This window comes from Solea solea, chromosome 8 (genome assembly GCF_958295425.1).
Source record: "Solea solea chromosome 8, fSolSol10.1, whole genome shotgun sequence".
Lineage (NCBI taxonomy): Eukaryota > Metazoa > Chordata > Actinopteri > Pleuronectiformes > Soleidae > Solea > Solea solea.
The window spans coordinates 12,098,182-12,118,705 of NC_081141.1; the positions used below are offsets into that span (position 1 = coordinate 12,098,182).

Sequence of the window (20,524 nt, forward strand, 5' to 3'; positions counted from 1 at the left end):
GAAGAAAGCTATCCCTCGTTCAGCCATTATAGATCATTCACATTAATCCAGAGAGGTCCATGTGTGTGTCCATCCCTTTGGGAGAAAAAAATGGAGTTTTTCTCTATTAAAGCCATTCATCCTCTGTGGCAACTATCAGTGTTAGCGACTTTTCATCGGATTTTTTTTTGTTTTCAACACTGTCAATAGTGTGTGTTTGTTCACCAATCTACACTCTCGCTTTTTACAAACCCACACTCTACACTCTACTCTACACACATGTAGAGACAGATTTCTTGTTGAAAACAGATTATTAAAAGTTGGGAAGTGGGAAAACATAAAAGAAGGATGATTTATGCCTGGTCATCCACCTGGATTAACAGATATAAAAAAACAAGAATAAGGAGGCTTCATCACAAACTCATGTAAAACTTTGTTCTATTTTTAGAGTATGTGTGGTTCGATTTTTATCTGAGATTGTAGAAAAAAGTACTTCAACAGCAACAACTGCTGTGAAGCTGCTCAGTGTTTTTGGCGCCATATGAAAAAATGCAAAGTTTCATCGGAAGACGATGTACTGGCACCGACACGAACATCAAAACCTTTTGAATCATAACCACACCTACAAGCAGCACTAACAGCATCATGTGATATTCCTTCAGTAACACACATGTGGGAGGTCCATGTTTATATAATTTTATGTTCTCTCCGGCAACCTTTATTAAAAGAAAGGGGGGAAAAAAGCCTTGTGGGCCCAACACAGTATCAGTTCATTATTTTCAGAGCACGACTCACGAATCACGAGCACCACCTACTCTAAACTGACTCACTTTAACACCACTATGCACATATGTTGCATTTTATATTGAAAATCTATTGTTTATTACTCTGAAACAGCAGGTTTTAAGAGAACTTGTGAGTACACGTTCACCATAGTGTCCGTCACTTGTTATGTGACACCAAATGAATAATTAAATATTTTTAAATCCGTCAACCATTTTCATTTTTTCAGTGTATGATGCATTTTCACTGAAGAATGGAGACTCTTCTTTTTTAACATGGGTGAAAGGCAAGGGCAGCTCTCCTAAACATGCACACAGACGGATCCAACTCTTGGGGAAAATAATGGAAAAAACAAAGGTGCGATCATGCTTCATTAGAGTCAGTGCTGACAATACTTGTTCCACAGGCAAAATTACAAATGAGGAGAAATATAGAATTTACTGTGTGTTATGTGTGCTAACATCTTGGAGGCCTTCATTCTAGTACTGGGTGTATACAGGTTCATACCTCGTTCAACCCTGCTAGAGCAGGTACTAAAAAAAAGTACCTGATACCAGGTACTATGCCAGTGGAAATGCAACTTAACCGTGCCATGCCGAGGAAAGCCGGGGGAAACACGCCATTAGTGATGAGTGTAAAGCCTTTGACTTTCACTATCTTTGGCCTACCAATGGAGGAGGTGGTGGTCCTGCTGGCTAATGCTCTCATATCACGACAAAGACAGGGATAGGTGACTCAGTCAATCACAGCTGTTAACATGTGTAAGCTGTAAAGCACTGACTGACACACAGACATCAGGGTTCAACAGAGAGTCTGTCAGTATCTGTCAACACCAACTTAATTCCAAAACACCCACTTTAGTCTGCAAAAATGAACATGCCAGTGCTCACAATGCTGGTGACAAGTGATTCATAGTATGTTTGAGTCAAACAGTATCAATGTCAGTGCCAATTTTAAATGACACACCTCCCCTCGGTACAAAATTATTTACGTTTAAGGCATGTATAGTATACAGCCTCAGCTGGAGTATTATTTGGAGTACTCAATGCAAGTAAAAGGTATTAATGTTGAGGCTTTTAAGTTTACATCAGATATGACAATACATGGGAAGTGAGTTTGCCAATAGGAACAAACAAAGATGACTGTGACTAACAATCTCAACAGGCTCAGATATAGATGTGGAAGCAACGGACCTATTTAAGCGGGGGTTTTTGATTTGTTTCTAAAACACGTTTAATTCAGACGTCATGGAATGACTGGCTGGTTCACCCATCTGTCAGACCTGACTACTTGCAACTGCCCTGCCCATGCTCTTGCACAGTATCATCATAACAAGCAGAGAGACATAAACTAATAGCCAATAAAGACAATAGCCAGAAGTTAGGAAGCAAATCTGTGAACAAAGTGGCAGAAAAAAAAGTAATTACAAAGTGCATCTGGGGTTCTGTTCAAGTTTTACATGGGCCAGTCTAACATTCCATTCTAGCAGTTTTCACCTTCATTTGTACGTCTTTATTCTTGTAATCTTTATGTACAGAATGTGCTGTTAATCCACCAAGAAATTTTGCTCCTGTGTTGTTTTGAAAGGATTGCTTTCCACAGAGGTCCATGAAAGGTCCATGTGGACCACTGCGGAAATGGGCAGATGACAAAAATTTACATCACGGAGGCCCTTGCAGACCTCTGTGGAAAGCAATCCTTTCAAAACAACACAGAAAAAAGTTTCTCTGTGAATTAACAGAACACATTCTCTACTGCATTTATCCTACTTTTGCAGCCACAGTTAGCCCTCAAACTTCGCCAACATGTTCAATGTAGCACTACTGGACCAGAAAGTTTCCAATTGTAAGTGCTCTTTTCGACAATGTTGACAATGATAAAGGCAATAACCATAGAAACTTGTGTGAGGTCATATGAGGAAATCCACTGGTATACACATGTATACATACTGTTATACACTGGTACATGTATAACTTGCTGCTTAAAGATTACAAGACCGTACACATGAGGGTGAATTCCTGGTGAGAAATGTACACTACTAGAATGGAATATGAGATGGAGTATGTGCGAACATAATGATAGACTGGCGCGGACCCACTGAGTTGCTATCGACCCTTGCTGACACATCAGGCTGCTGCTGGTGCTAAATTAATGTGAAAACAAAGGAAGGGCCATTTGATAAGCACTGGTGTTTTCATCAATGCCGTGTAACACTCCCTACCACTGGCCACATCTGCCCAGGCTCAGCTGGGACTTGATGGACCATATTGACTAAGTAATAACCCAGGGCCTGTTTATGACACTAATCAATTCCCAGCTGTATTGATTTTCATTGTAGCTGCAAAAATGTTCCTTAGTTGCACCCCCAAACACATGGAAGATGTGGAATCACACATTAAAATCATACAAAAAAAACCCCCCACACACAATGTGCATGCTTTCTTGCAAAGCCGACTATAAAGAAATAATACTAAGTGTGTATTCTACAGTACTGTGCAAAGGTCTTAGGTCATCATTACATTAGTGATAATGATATAATAATGCCACACACAGTACAGCACTAAGAGTGGTCAAACTGGGGCTGCCAAATGACAGCACTACAGATTAAACACGATTAACACCCACACTGTCATCGCTGAGATTTCAGCTTTGATATAAAATATTCTGGCTCTTCAAAGGCTCAAGCGCTGTTTACATGCATGTTTTACACATGAAGAGACTGTGTCCCTGACACCACATGGGTTTAAACTCTGTGTGTGTGTGTGTGTGTGTGTGTGTGTGTGTGTGTGTGTGTGTGTGTGTGTGTGTGTGTGCGCGCGCACACAAGAGCTGAGTAGAGTGAAGCACTACAATAAAGCTCAGCAGGATTTTTTAATCAAGAGCAGCAGGAAGATTACTAGTGGCCTATTGGAGGCTCTGATGTGAAATCAGTGTAGAAGACAATTTCTAATAGTGAGTAGGACATGCAGACATTTGCAGAGTTTTTTTCTTGATGAAAAAGTAAAGAGATATAAATTAACACACAGGTTTGAGCTGCATTTGCTGGAGTGTGAGTGATGCTCTCATACCATGAGCAGAAGCAAGCTATAGCATTGTTCTTGTATTTTTTTTTCCTCTGCCTGTGACCTGATGCAATGTTCAGAATTTGCCTAAAGAAATATTTTAATCTTTTCAACAGCTTTATTTCCTATATGCCTTTGTTGACATATGTGTCAACAAAGGTTTGCGAGCTTCAAAGAAATACCAACTGCCCGCCAGACAAAGCCAGATCTGCAAACGGCTGTTCTTAATGTTACAAACTTGCCTGGTCAATGGATCCAAGTATGGATCCCATATTAGATGCCTGTGCTGTCTGAATGACATGTCCTCTCTGACTTTCTTGAAGGCCATGTTCTTGGCGTGAAAACAATGATGTCATGCAGTCATTCGCTGGGGCCTCAAGGGATGGCGGGGGATGTTGTGATTCATGGTTATACATTTATGTCCAGGACTCCCACAGTTATCACAATCAAAATAAACTGCTTAAAAATGTCCTGCATCCATTAGTGTACTGGGAGTTATACTGTTGCTGTTACAATACAATTGTTACAATAAGAAGTATAATGTCATCATATAACAATGAATCTGACAGTGCTGTAATATAAAGGTATGTATGTATGTATGTAATATGATGAAAAGGCACATTTAAAAGGTGAGGGTGATATCTATTAATTAATGATCTGATTAATTATCCTTCACTTCTTTCTCCCAACTATTGTCATATTTTGCCGACCTCTAAGGTATAGTGCCTTGATATAAAGAACTGAGAAAGAAACCAGAAAAGTCTGCACGTAGTTTCAGACTAAGATAAAAAAAAAAAAATCAGTCCTACTCATCAAGTACTAATGTGGAAACATACCCCTACTGATAGAGGAGCTGTCATGTCAACACAGAAATGGCTTGATCACCACAGCACATCAAATGTGACATGTCTGAGAAGGTGGCGGGTAATTTGACTCATCAAACTGTAAAGTCTCAATAGATGTTACTCAGCAGGAGAAAATGAGGCACACAAACCTCCGACTTTCATTCTCTCGTTTAAGAAAAGAAAGACTGATCAACCAAAATGAAACAAAGAAACGGGAGGAAATGAAAAAGGAAACATGCATCTAGGCCACTGAGTCATTTCCCTTGCGTTTTGCCTCTTCCTCTCCTTTTTCAAATATACACTGACAGTATAAATTATGTACATCATCACCGGGGTTTACACAGAGTGGTAGAGGGCCCATGGGTTTTAGACCTCAGAATGTATCCCCTGTAAATTCTGTCCACAATTAGTTTGGTAACTAATGCAGGCTCAGAACTTCCTCTTCTTCTTTTAGATTTTCCCCTTTTAGATTTTAATCTTTGCCTCTGCTACATGCACACACATACACAGACACACACCTACACACACAGTGGGGCAAAATAATATTAGAATCATAAAACAGAGACACATCTGTCATACAAAGACACACATTTTTCCCACACAAGTGTCAAAAAAAAAAGGTATAATTGTGTGTATAATACACTAACTAAAGGATGTGCAATGCCCTTGTTACAATGGCTATTAACAGTATGAGTGTAAAAACAGCTGTACACAGTAAGGTCAGTTACATAAAAAGATTCAATTAGCATCAATATGTCAACTGTAGCTTAATAGTTGGGTCTCCATGACCAGCAGCACTGAATTACTAATGGGTTTTGCTAAATGATGTTTTTGAGAAACTACACATTTAAAACAGACCCAACCACGGGAAATAGCTTAGATGTGAGCGACTGGTCTAGATTGTCCCCTCCTTATATTAATGCAGTAGCCAGCACAACTTGCTTTGTGATATAAATGTCATATGTGGTCCTGTCTGTGGGATTCTGTTTTAGTGATTTAAGCTTATCCATGCTTTTTCACCTTTGGCAAGTTTGGCCCATTATCTCCATTATTAATTTGCTGCTATGATCTTTTTCCATTGAAGGCATTCACTATTTGAAAATCATGACACAAGATCTAGAAAGCTAAAGGGTAATCTTTGCATTGCATTTATTTTTGGCAACAATTGTGTGCCAACTAAAGCTAATCGTTTTGTAGTAATTCAACAAATGTTTTGCAAACAGCACATAGACAAATTTCTTGGGCTATTGGCACAAAAATCGCTGTATTAACCAGGCTTAAGATATCAAGGACCGTGTCACTCAGTAGTACACCATAAAGTAGCCTGTTCCTAAATATTCTGCTGTTTTTCCCTTTGTTACTAACTGATCCAATTGTCCAGGCTTGCTGTTTCTGATGGGATTTATTTATTTCTGCAAACTCTCACACTGTCTCTTTGGGATCGAGGAATGGAAATGTGTGGTTAAAGCAGTTGAAATTTTCTTTTATTCATTCATCTATTCTTCTATTGCTTTATCCTCTGCACAAGGGTCAGTTGCACCCCTTGCAGTTCAAATTTTCTTCCAGTAAATTTTCACTATCACTACATCTTCCACTTTAACTGTTCAGTCTGATCTCACCAGATCACACAGATTAGTTGTCATGACCTCAACAATCCACTAAATCCTGTAGTCCTATATGCGTTTTCAATCAATACATAACAAAGTGAAACTAATTTCAAAAACTGCAAATATTAGTCAGAAATAGATCATAAGACCACGAAGACTATAAATAAATAATGAGAAGTCATTATTTATACAACTCACAGTCCAATAAATCAGAGTAAGCAAGGCATGTGTGTGTCTGAATAAGAAAGACTATTAGACTAGATTGATGTCGGGGAGTGTCAGATGTAGTCGTACTTTGTGTCCATGAATGAAGCCTCGATAATAGTCATCTTGACTTTGTGTATATGTATGTGTAGTGTGCATGTTGGGCGTAGGGGAAATCAGTATTCATCCTGGTCTGCTTCGAATTTCCTGAAAGGTTGATGACTTCCTGATACACAGTCACAATGTCCATTTAGATTTGAAGCAATCAGCAGTTCCGAAGCTAATCTATGAATGACTGTTTAATTGTCTTGTGTGTTATAGTGATGACAGAGCATCAATAACAAAATTCAACCTGTGATTATAGGTGAGAACAGTAACTTGATCCTTGAAATGTAATCCAGCTGTAATATTTGCCTGCTTTCTGCTCTTACACTGTGAACTGTTATTACCAGACGTGAAAGAAACAACAGCTGGACATGGGTCGTGGAAGCTTTCAATAAAGACCCAAGAGGGGTGTGTGCATATGCATGAGCTTCTTCGATATGCTCACGGCCTGATAATTTCACCATGTTTCCCCTTTGCCCTCTAAGACGATATCACCCCTGCAATTATCCTAGGGTTCATGGTGTCCTGGCTTTGGAGTGCTGCACATCTGGTTCATTTGTGTGAGTGAGAGATGAAATGAGAGAAAAGGGGGAGGGAAGAAGAGGGGTGGGGGATTTGCTGGCAGTGTCCCCCAATATGACACACTAGTCACAACCATTCTGATGAATCAAGGGTTAAAATAGCAGCAATGCCCATGAAGTGTTAATCTTATTGGCTGAATTTTCTTAAATTCAATGCCATTGTGAGAAGGAATCCTTGACTAACCATTCGCTGCGGAGCTGAGGCACAGACTTAACTAAAAGTCACATTTAGCCTGGTTCACTGTTGGCTTGTGAGAGTAACAGCACAATCTCCCCCAGATTCATCAGAGGCAAATCTCCACTTGACCCAATGGAGGCTGTCCAGTCACAGCATTAGGGATGCACAGAGCTTGGGGAAAGGCCTAGTTTCTCTTAGGACTGGGGGAAGGGGGGTTGGCACACACCCCAGCAGCCTGATAGATGAGGAGTTACCAAGCAGTCATGTCAGGTTTGGTGGCAGGTAAACTAAAATGGTTTCTGGCCAAGTACCCCCCCCCCCCCCAATAGTAAGCCTGTATTATATACTATATTGCCATGGAATGTAAGCATGATCAGCTCTCACTACATGTTACCAAGCTTCCAACAGTGTCCACAGTGTGTACCGCTGTGCTGACCTGGAAGTGCTCAACCAACTCATTGAAAATATGTGAAAAAAGACTTTGAGACACAACAGTAGGCAAAGGAGGCTACCAAAATAGATCAGGGTGGTGCACTGTATTACCTCGCCCCACTCACATCAGCAAACATACACATCACAATTATGTATCCTAAGCCTACTGACATGCCCTACTCTGTTAAGCTAGCAGTGAGCATAGTTTTCCCAGCTGGATGCATGCAGGAGAGAGTCAGCAGAATGGATGCAAATTGTAGGCCTATGACATGACATTTTGAATTTTTTAAAAGACCCCTATTACAGTCAAGCATGTGGTCCTAAAAATATACTCGCCTAAACCCTTTCCTTCATTCTGCCGGGCTAAATTAAGCCCTAGACCCAGGAGGGGTGATGGTGGGCAGAGATAACACAAGTCAGCCATGCAATGTCTCTTTAGATGATGGTGATGGCTGCTCAAAATTCCCCACCAACTTGGCCTAGTCATGGAACAGCCAAGAGAGGCTGGAGACAGATGTAGCTGGACATAATGGGGGTTGAAAAGGGGGAGTAGAGGGGGACCAATTCATGGTCACAGCTGCAAACCCACCAAAGCATAGGATGCATGATTCTAATGAAGGGCTGTAATCAAGTTGCTCATGCTAACCTCCCACACCCAATCAGACTGACTTGCCAAAATGCCTCTCTTATGACAGAGAGTTTAGCTTGAGGAAGAAAACAAAGAAGTAATACTTCATGTAATGCATGAGAAATTCTTATGAATAAACAACCAATCTGTCCCACATTTTGGCATATAGCATATAAATTCATGTGTCAAACAAGTTAATACAGATGCAACACTATGTGAAAGACAGAGGAGAAAAAAAGATAAGATGTGCTAGGTGAATCAAGGTTGATATGTGCCTCCAGACAAAAGCCACAATTTAAGTCTTCTAATGTGAGCAATATTTTCAGCTATTTGATGGGTGACAGCTGATTCTACCACTTGCCAAAGATCCAAACAAGATGGTGAAACACAGACGATTTCCAGCAGTGCAAAGTTGCGGCTCAAGAGCAGAAGTGGCACCCTCACGGGGGAAGCATTTGTTGATGAGACATCTGTTGGACCATAACTTCCTCCACTGCCTTCAGTCGACAAAGGCCATGACTCAGGTCTGCACCAGCTGCCGGGCCATGACTATGATCATATTAAATTTTTCCCTCTTACTCCATATCATGGTCATTTTCCAATACATCCAGAGGTGAACGCTTTTGAAAGAGTTTCTGATTTTGACTTGGTCTTTTGGGCCCACATGGATATGGACCCCTAGATGTTTTTATTAAAAAAGACATTTTGTTTAGGGGCTGAGGATCTTGAAGTATGAAAGACACACACATTGAAGTAAAATGAGACAATAGATAAGATAGTGGAGTCTTTCTTGGGTATAAACACTGCCTTGATGCCCACCAAAGAAAATATTAGGAGACCACCTGTTGTGATGGTGGGCATGTGTAAGCAGTCCTCACCTTTTGGTAATTTAATGAGATGCTAATGCTACTGTAGATTAATCCTGCTACAAACAAACTGCTGCGGTTCTCTCTAGCTAGCTTCACAAGACTAAGATCTTATAGCAGTGAAGACATTTGCTGTCTTTTGATTAAATGTAGAACACATGAGCACATCTGCTAGCAGAGGGGGGTGGGGTTAGGGAGGGAATAATTCTCCTTGTCATCCGAGACAGCATTCCTGTATTAGACATACTAAACCAGATCACTGCAGAACATTAGGCCTGACAGCAGCACTTTAATATTTGATGTGCTCTGCTACTGTGGCAAAAAACGCCAAATTGAGAGTAGTACTGGCTAAACAGACAATTTGTGAATATGTTTTTTCACAAGTCACCTCTGTTGCATTGAAAAGGTATTCAAGCTCATCGGCTTCATCAGGGACTTGTAAGAGATGCTGACGCAAGTTGAAGAGGTCAACACGCATTACCGCAGTTGGTTGGTATTGCAGACACCATTGGTATTCACAATCTGGCTAAAGTTTCATATATCAGAGATTAGATGATATATGATTAGATTATGCTTTGTGAAAAAAAGTGCAATGAGTTGATCATTGTGAATTTTCATTATTGGAATAATAATATGAGTGAAGTGAAAATACTGTTTAGTTCAGTGGCCTGCAATTTTTCAGTCATTACTGGGATGTCATTATGTATAATGATCTATACTTAAGATTCTTGTTTTTCACTGTTTATCAGAAAATGTGTTATCTGTGATGCGGATTGAAGAGCCCAATCGCATGTGAACAAGCAGGTTGTCAACAAAATTAGTATTGTTGAATCTATTTCCTGTTTTGAAAGTTAATGTAATAATTCAAAGCTCTGGTACAGATAAATTATCTTATCAGGATCAGATATTCTCAGCAAAAGAGTGACAGACTTGGAGCACACTGAAGTATATTGGATACTAGCCACTGTGTGGGTTTGAATCTGGTCACTAAATTTGGGATGTCCTTCCCATTGTTCTCCGTCATGCTGTTTTGCCTTCTCGCCAAGCAATTTTAAAGCTTTTCATGGATTAACTGCATCCATGAGCAAATCCACTGATCAGTGTATACAGATTAAATGAAATTTGTACAAAATGTTGCTGCCATAAGTGCTGGTGTAAGCTCAGCTATAACCACTGTATGGGGTATGGGTATGGGTATGAATAGCTGGAGAGTAGCAACAGTCACTTCCTCCTCTGCTTTATAATTTAAACTTTACTCACACCCTGGTACCTTTACAGAACAGAACCATATTAAGCCTACTGTAACAACCTCCCCTACAGATGTCAGAACATGCCCACAATACATTGACAAAATTTGAAATTGCATTTTTGTCTTCTGACCTATCTTTCGTTCTGACCTCATGTCTTAATGTGTGTTGGAATGACAATAAAGAAATCTTGAATCATGAATCTTTTCTGCATCAGTTTCTCCTTTCATAAATTATCATCTTGACTATGCTCTCTGTGGCCCAATGGCATATTAAAGCCATCATACATAATCGGCATCAATTATCAGCCATCGGCTGCCCTGATTTCTAAAACAAAAATCAGTGTAACTCTAAAGGACATTGCTGGGTCATGAACCCGGGTCTTCTTCCCACTTTTTTATATATCTTTTTAATTAAAGCACAATAGTAAAAGGGATGCAACGGTACAGTTTTCCCACAGTTTGGTATGCATCACGGTTTTTGGGCCAAAATAATTTAATGCACAGATATAATCAAACCACTAACTCTGTTTAAACAATAGTGCACTCAGATCAAATTGAACAGCAAACATAAAACCACACAAATTAAATATAAAGTTTAGTACTATCCAATAAAATTAAACAATTTTAACCCACTCACAGAAACTACTTAATACTACAACTACAGATACTGTACAATCAAATGTGAGCATGACAAGGCTGTCATGTTCACATTTGATGTGTGTGTTGGAGCATCTGTGTGTAACAATCAGCACGAAGGGCTTCTGCGGTCGCTCGGTGACGTGGCATTGCTCCGTCCAGGGATATGGCTGATGGTAAAGCAGTACGGCTGCATGAACAGGTACCAGCAGGTAATCCGTGCATTTGAGTTCCGCATGCGGCCCATCCATTTCTCATCATAGTCTACGCTGAATCCAAAAAAGATCCCACACAGCGGAATTAAACAAAGACGGTGCCTCTTCAAACTTTCTTTTTTCTGAGTCTCGTTCACTTGCCATTGTTTCTGCACTGTTAAGGCAGCTGATTGGCTCCGGGTAAATTCAGCAACATTCGGATTGGCTCTGAAGACGCCATGAGCAGAGCATGACACTGAGCCTGAACAGCGCAGCGCTGCTCTCATGTCTCTGCTCCTGAATGGATCTAGTTTTGTGATGTACCGAAATACCGTTGTTTGTCATCGTGTATTCAGTTCGGTAAAATACAGAATATTGTTGCATCCCTAATAGTAAATATACAACAGAAAACAAGATGGGTCTCTAAAAACGAACAACAAACTGGATTCTTTTTTATAAAAAGACACATTTTAATTGTTTGATTGCACATTTCAGAAAATTATATTATATAACATTATAATCATGTATACTATACAGCAATGCATAAATCGCTACAGATATCAAAGCATATCTTCCTAAGTTTCTGAGTACAGCATAAAATGCACAACTTCAACACAGCAGGTGTTTTATTCATATACATTTCATTGCAAAGGCATAGGTTAGTGGGTGTCATGAAACCTTCAGCATATTAAATAAAATACTAGCCATGTTGATTCATGTGGCTAACTGGTCGTTGCACATATAGTCATTAACATAGTTCTTACTTAATTTGCTTACTTTAACTTATTTAAATTAAATTAGGAATAACGTTCATCTACTTTTATGCTAATGTTACCTTGTCTGTTGTGCACTGGATGCATACACTGGGTTGATATGCTGAAACATTGATGTCGTACTATAACAGTAAGCTAATTCCACATTGAACATAAGTTTCCTTAAATTTCAGGTTGAAATTATCACGCAAACTTTTTTGGGCTCTCTTCGCTTCCCTCATCAATTTTTTTGTCCCTCTCCATTTTGCAATATGCGCTGCCTTCTCTCCGTTGTGTCTGCTCATTGTGCATTGCATTTCTGCTTTTTCTTCAGTATGTGCCGCGGTTGGCATTCAAAGTATTGCAGCATTATTATCACCCTGTCCTCTGAGCTAAACACAGAGCTCTGTTTGAACAGTAATCAAACGCCGCCTTGATGCAAGTTTTCCAAACTTCTCCAAATCCAGCTCATCTTCACCTTTTTCCAGCATTTAGGGTCATCCATCCACACATATTCAGGGCAAATAGGAAAGTAGGTTAATTTCATTTAGAGTTGTTCCGATTCCGATACCAGTATCAGAAATGCCTCCGATACTGCCGAAAATGTGGGCATCGATATCGGCGAGTACTGGAGTCCATGCACCGATCCGATACCACGTAATTTATTAGAGTTCCGTTAGCTCTGACACGATTCTTCTTTGCCGCTCTTGAAACAGTTGCGCTGTGCTGTTTTAGAGGTGTGAAGAAGAACTGATCACCCATCACCTGTAGACAAGGAGCTAACATTAGCTCATCATGTCTGCGGTGTTTGACTGTAGGTGCGCTAACGGAACTGGAGCGGCCCAAAAACAAAAAGAGCAGTACCTACCAACTAACCAGCGTACCTGTGTCCTGCGTATGTATGCCTCTGTTTTTAAAGTTTAGCATTACTTCAGAGACTAATTTTAACAATCTGGAGTGATGTAAAAATTATGTCACGCGCGTCCTTTCCCGGTCAGTCGTCATGGAAACATGAAGCTCTGCCAGTGCTGCGTTGTTTGGACCAGAGTCAAAACAAACGTACAAGCTGAAAAACTAAATAACATATCACTGGTAAAAAGAAATGGTGTCCATTTGCTGTATTCGTTCATGTTTTACAGAGGGTTTTACCTGAGCCAAACCTTACCACCAATGATAATCATATCACAGTCATGCAGGTGTAGTATGATATATTTTTTTATACACACTGGTATCGGTATCGGTACTCTGTATCGGCCGATACCCACAGCACAAGTATCGGAATCGGTATCGGGAGGGAAAAAATGGTATCGGAACATCTCTAATTTCATTCTTTCATCCACAGCAAAGATATCAGAATAATTTTTCACCATATTACCACTTCCTCTGGCTACTTTTGTTCTACTAGCAATACCCTTAATACTGCATTGTACTGTAGTCAGGAAAAACAACCTTAGACTAATCAAAAGAGAGATTATACTTACACACAGACACCATCACATGCTATATAAGCAATACTGATAAAATTTTTCATCAGCTCTGGTTGCTCATTTCAAATTCTAAAATAGAGCAATCACAGAGTACAGCTTTAGATATTCACGTTAATTAGCTTTAATTTAACATACAATTATAGTTACCATATCATCATCATCCTCTCTTTTATTTGTGTTTATAGCTGAAGTTTTATTGGTATACTATAGGACAGAAACTTTGCAGAAGTGGCTAGGCAAATTCTCCTACAGAGGCCATGTATAGATTGCTGTCTTGTTCATTGTGAAGTAGAGATGTAACAATATGAAAATTTCATATCACGGTTATTGTGACCAAAATTATCACGGTTATCAATATTATCACGGTATTGTTAGATGTGTTCAAAATGTTCCAAAAGTACTGAACACACACACTGAAATCTTTTAACCAAGTTTTATTTAAAAAAAGATATTTTATATTATATGATTATTATTATTATTATTATTATTATTATTATTATATTAATAATAATTATCATCTGACTGACTGACACACACACACACACACACAGGTCCTCACTCTGTGTCGGATAATAATTAAGTAGCAGCGGTCGTACACAGCATAAAAATTCAATGAAAAAACACAGAAACAAACACGTTTTGGTCTGCTACGTTACGTGTCGTCTGCACACTACTCGCTTTCGCGAGACAAACCATGACGTTTCCCACTATTCCGAAATCCCGTTTTTGTTGACTTACTCGCTGAAAAGTTGTGTGTGGTGGTCACGGAGATGGCTCATCATATTGGAAGTGGCTTCGCGGAGATTTTTTTTTGCATTTTCTGCACAAGGATTGATTGTCTTCAATTATTTTACCCTCAACATCCTTTAAAAATACAAAATATGCCCAGACTTCTGATTTTACGGGGGGTAATCTCTGGAGCGCAGGTGGCTTCAGCCGTGTTGTCGCTGGACAGACAGTGCAAACTGCGCATGCGCGCCCGCTTGAGCGAGTGCCGTTCAGGTGCTGCTGCTTCTCCAGGAAAAGAGCAGTATCACTGTGAGTTTTTCGGTAATCAGTTGCGGTAATCAATCACGGTTTTAACGATAATTAAAATTTGAAACGGTATGATAACCGTCGGGAATTTTACCGCGGTTTATCGTCATACCGGTAATCGTTACATCCCTACATTGTGAAGTCACCACTAAAGGTTCACCTATTGTTGGTTTTAGTATTGCCTTATCTGATATCTTAGTGATTGTAAACTCAATATAAACAGTTCCTGTCTTAGTACGGGAACACATTGGGTTAAAAGGCCATATTACATACATATATAAAAGCCACAGTATCTACCTAAATTAGTGCCATTAGTGTAATGATTGTTACAGTATGGTGCTGTTCTGGTGACACATCACCCTTTTGTCACATCCTCCAATATGACTAAGCGGGTAAGCGAGTTCCAGCATGTAGCCAACTGAGTGTTACTTTTCCTATTGGATGTTGCCCTTTTATGATGGTGTGGCTCAGCCAGTTGCCATTACACCATCAGGGAGTGTGACTAGTTTCTTTTGGCCATTTTAAAACTCTCAGCCCCAGGGTCTAATGTTTGCCAAGTTCTACCTTCGAAGGAATGCGCATGACAAAGCATAAACTATCTGGGTCAACACTAGCATTACAATGCTGTCAGCAACCTGGCAGAATTTCATAACTGCAATATGACCAAGACACCAACTTTATGTCTACATGAAAAAGGAAACCAACAAACAGAGCTTCACTTTTGTACACATCCAGGACATATATGCCATATTTCAACCGGCTCTACTCGCCTCGCCTCGCCACAGCACGGTTTAAGTAGTGTTTCCACTAGCATTGTACCTGGTTGGTACGATGATTGGTCAGACTTCCACCACTGATTGGTCAGAGTGCCGTCACAGGACGTCTGACACAGAAATCAAGCCAAACAGTGCCGAACTGTAGATCAGTTGAAACTACTTAACAATCCTAAACATGTGGCTTAATCTCCAACAACTACCAGGAGACTGTGCTGGTGATCGCAAGATCTGCATCACATTCACTGCCATTGTATTTCGGTTAGACAGAAACTGTGCCCCGGTCATGGAGGAAGTACTGAACACATTTTTTTTTTTTTTTTTTAATTAACTGATTCTAGTGATTTGATTCAGTTACACTGAAAACAACTGCTTTACAAGTCACAGGTCACTCGTGTGTGTGTGTGTGTGTGTCGCGTGTAAAACAAAGTCCCCTGCAGTTTCACACAGCTGTGCAGTGATGACTCCGCACAAGTTGAGTAGGTACTTTTTTGTAGTGGAGATGTAACCTAAACCGTGCTGTGTTGTGCCAAGGTGAGGCCAGGTGAGTAGAGCCCATGGCAATAGAATAATGAGTCAATGGCTCTGATTTGAATTGTATTTTTGAATTGATTAATTGATTATTAATCAATTAATCATTTAATTTTGCTAATTGATTATTCAGTTTAGAGGTTTTTTTAAATGTGAATATTTCAAATTTCATTGCTCCATTTGACAAAGAAATCATTAAAACTGAAAAATACTGACTGAGAAAATAACCAACAGATTAATTGACCATCATCACAGCACTGGTACTCCAAAGGATGTGTGCAAATTCATGAGAGAACCCCTGGCTAATGTCTCAATCGTCTCTCACACAGTTTAAAAAAACAAAAGACATGACTAAAAGCATTACACTTGCCAGTAGGAAGCTCGCTGTCCTGTTACGTATACAGACCAGTGTCATCCGGTGTTTAACAAAGGCCCAATGTTAGCAGAAGAACATAAGAACAATGAACAGTAATATTGTAAGCCTATGAAAAATATCTGTTGTTACTTTTTGTCCCTTTGACCCTTGGTCTTTAACGTCTCCAGTTTCATAACCTCTGACATAAAAAGCTTTTATGTCACCAGATGTAGTTAACCTCAATTAGGTCCAATGGTACAAGACTCATAATGTGTGTATTATCAGCCAACTGCATTGACGTAAATACTACCTTTAAAATGGTGCAATCAGTGTAGATCATAAAAGCTCAACTGCTCTAGATACAATTACTAATAAGGAAGTGTGTCACTTTCGGTTCCCTTTATCAGTAGCATGGTTAGTAGGTTGACAATAAATCTACAGGGTGATGTCAACAAGTGGACTTGCACTATGGTAACATAAAAAAACAAGAGAACTGTATTTCTGATTCTTAAAGCTAGGGTCTCTAAGTGTAGAAAAGCTGACAACAGGACTACACTTTGAAAAAATGCAATGGACAACAAAACCATTTGATAGTAAAAACAAGTGTTGGTTGCAGCCCTATTTAAAACTGCTACACTTCTTTGTTCTGCAGAACAAATTTGTGTGAAATGAGTTCACGCCACATCCCTGCTCTAAACCTCTGAACAGAAAAAGGAAATGAAGAGGGAAAAAATACTATAAATATTTGAATACCATGGGAGGGAGGGACTATGTCACAGTGTGGGATTAAATCCTGAAATTGCGTGGGCAGGCCTCTTCTTCATTAGAGTAACGTCTTTACAAACGATACGCATAGAGGCACGCAGTGAAAGCCAGCGCTCTACAACACAAAACAAGAGATGACATCATGTTGGGTCAGCTTGGGTTTTCGTGCTCAGCTTGTTCTGCACATCTGCCATGTCGAGCGCGTTTGCATTCACTTTTAACCAAGCGCCGTGCATGCAGGTGACGAATAAAAAGGTAAAATAACGTACAAGTTGTTGACTATGGCTTTTGCTGAACGCAAAAAGATGTCATACAAGATTCTGACGGGTTGATGCCTGGCTGGTTGACGACTGCACGGAGGCGTAGTAATTGTAGTAAAATGTGGTTCCGTGAACGACGCACGGACTCAACTGAAAGCCAGTGGGACTGTGCAGTAATAGTAAAAATCTCACTCACAACAATGAAAGGTGCAATGGAAGGTGCCACGGTCATTTAATGTGTGACAGACTCACGCACGGCGACCCACATTTTATGACAATATTTAAACAGAGTTTGCACAGCATCCAGCTGCTATGTCGTCATTTAAAAACAAAAATAAAACCCCATCTTCAACTGTGCGCTTCATGTTCAACCTGTCATCCGTTTTCTTCATACTCACCCGCTGAGGACGAAACCAAACAGAGGAGAGAGAGAAAAAGCGTCTCATCCGCCGCGTTACAACCGTCAATATCCCACAAGTATTCAGCGGAGGTTTACAGCAGGTGCACAAACACGTCAATCAGCAAACACACACTCGGCTGAGGACCGCGACAACCAGCAGACCTACGCACTTAAACACACTTCACCCCCCCACCATCGATGCTACTGCTGCCGCCGCTCTCAGTGCTCGCCACCACTGACTGGACTGGCGTTCACACACACACGGCAAGCCGAACAACGACGAAACCAGGCGACGGTGCTCATTTACAACTTCAGGTGCAAAACCTCCAAGGAAGGGCAGCGCGTTTGGGTCCACTATAAAACCGCGGTGCTGTGTAGCTACTATAGCTTAGCCGCTCAGACAAGAGGAAGTGTCACATCAGTTTGGAGAGCTGTTAACAGAAACAGTGACAGCAGAGAGGGAAACTAGACACTCACCTTTTTTTGTAGAAAACAGAAAACTCGTCGTAGTTCAGAAGCCGGTGCACTTCAGGAGCGTTTAGTCAGACTCTGAAGACGTCGGTGTGACTTAAGTGAAGTGCTGTCAGTTGGTGTGGACTTCCTGAATGACGGAGTAGCACGAGCTCAACCCCTCGCGCGGGTTTGACAGCTCATTTGACAGACAGTCGGCCGGAAATAAAGTTGCAGTGAAGCACGAGCACAGAATTGTCCCATTTGCTCTCCCCTTTTTAAATACAAAATTGCTTGTTGAGCAAGTATGCTCAAATGAAAAGCAGAAAACAGAACGCATTTCCTATCTCTTCAGCAAAGTTACCATGAATAACAAAATGTGCCAAAAAAAAAAATCACACACCTTATTTTCTTTGCCATTCATAAAAGATGCATGAACTGAGTCACCCCGATTCTATTGCAACTTTAGAATTTACAATCCAGCGACCAGCGCGTCTCCTGGGTGTATTATGTAGTGTAATGCTGCCACCTGCTGTTTGTATTTTAAATTCCAGCTGTGTTATGAGCAAAGACTATGAACCCGGTCGAAATTAAGATGCAGTCTGGCTAACCACATACATCTTGAGGGGGAAAAATGAAGCCATTAGGATGCATTTATTTTATAAAAACAATATTTATTTAAAAAAACAAATATATGGTCTTGTCAATTAATGATAACTTACATCATTAGGGTGTTCTTGTTTTTGTGGACAGAATGTAGCCTATGAATAACTGATAAAGCACATCTTACTCTGATTGTACCTTATTGTATTGTTGTATGGGCCACACAGTTGGTGTAGTGGTTAGTGATCTTGCCTTTGCAGCAAGAAGACCCGGGTTTGAGGCCCACTTGGAACAAGGGCCTCATCGTGTGTGCATGGGTATTCTCTGGTTTCCTCTCACAGTCTCAAAACATGCATTCTGAGGATTAGGGAAATTGGTCACTCTAAATTGAATATGAGACTGAATGGTTGTTTGTCGCTATATGTGTGCACATGTGATGGCCATTTAGCTTATCTTTTGTTTATGTGTGGTCTTTAAGCATTCGTGTCAGGCATTTTTGTGGTGTTTTCCATTTCCCTTCTTTGTGCATCAATGTGAAACTTACGAAAAACTTTTGAAAATCACTTATAGCATTGCTTTATTTTCCATCTTGAATTCCACTTTGCTTGTTACTTCTTTCCTTTGATAAGAAAAATAGTGTCCATCAATTAAAATTGTATTTGTATCGGTTATAATTGATCATATTGCCCAACAGTCCAATAGCATAGAAATTGTAGGCTATACACAAAGAATATCAGAGATGATTTTCACCTTGTGAATACTGTAACTGTGCTGTAGCAGATGTCTGGTACAGCTACGTACCACAGAGGGACTTGAACCCAGTGCCATATCCACTGGGCCACTAGGGTAATGTGCAAATCAGAGCATATATAAGTGGGAACATACATCAGCATGAGGTGCTTTTAAATGAAGTATTGTTTATATTGTGGAGTAAAATCAGGTAACCCTGGTAATATTCAGTGCATTCAGTGTCTTTTATGCTGGGTCAGTTTCCATGGACTCAAAAATGGATGGATTCATAAGACCCCTAGTGATGTGTTAAAATGTCTTGCTTTGTCCAAAAATGTAAAATTATAAAATAAGTCAGCTTACTGGTGATTGAGTTTCATTTTTGGTCTACCATAACGCCATGTTTACACTCATTGTACATTTTTACCACCGAGAGAAACTGCACCTTATTACATATGTATATTTATTTATTTATATATATATATATATATATATATATATATATATATATATATATATATATATATATGTAAATAATTTCCTACTTGTATTACTTACTTGTATATTGTTTGTTTGTTTTTTATCTATTGTTGAGCTGCTGTAACGCCGTTTTCTCTCCACTGTGAGATAAATAAAGCTTATCTTATCTTATCTTAATAAATGAAACTATTCATGTCTGATAAGCTTAAATCAGTGAATCCTCTACTCCTGGTTACATTAACATATTCTTTCGGCTTCCTGAAAAGTAGTGTACATAACCAAGTACATAACTCTGATGAAATTATCAAAACTGAGTATAACATTTGTAATTATAGGCCAAGCGTTTTTTTAAGTACATAAACCCACAGATTAAGATAGGATTCTAGGTGGTTCCCTGTGGCGTGTAGTTGTAGCTGTTGTTGCTGGCAGCACTGCGGTGTTAATGACACATAATAAATGTAACGTTTGGTTGTCACATAATTCTTGATCATGAAATGGCAGAGTTTGTTGTGACTGTGGACTTGAGAGAGAAAACAACAAACACAAACATAAATA

General features: G+C 39.8%; 1 protein-coding gene across 2 annotated transcripts in view; it reads right to left on the reverse strand.

The window, feature by feature from the left end:
- taok3a (TAO kinase 3a) overlaps positions 1-18,337 on the reverse strand; it is a 59,201-nt gene extending 40,864 nt beyond the window's left edge. Inside the window, exon 1 of one of the 2 annotated variants that reach the window (XM_058635952.1) lies at positions 18,185-18,337. The gene's annotated coding sequence lies outside the window, so the exon portion shown is untranslated. Of the gene's footprint in view, positions 1-17,705; positions 17,907-18,184 lie in introns of those variants that run through there. The other variant, XM_058635953.1, reaches the window with a different exon arrangement.
- Positions 18,338-20,524: the final 2,187 nt, after the last annotated feature.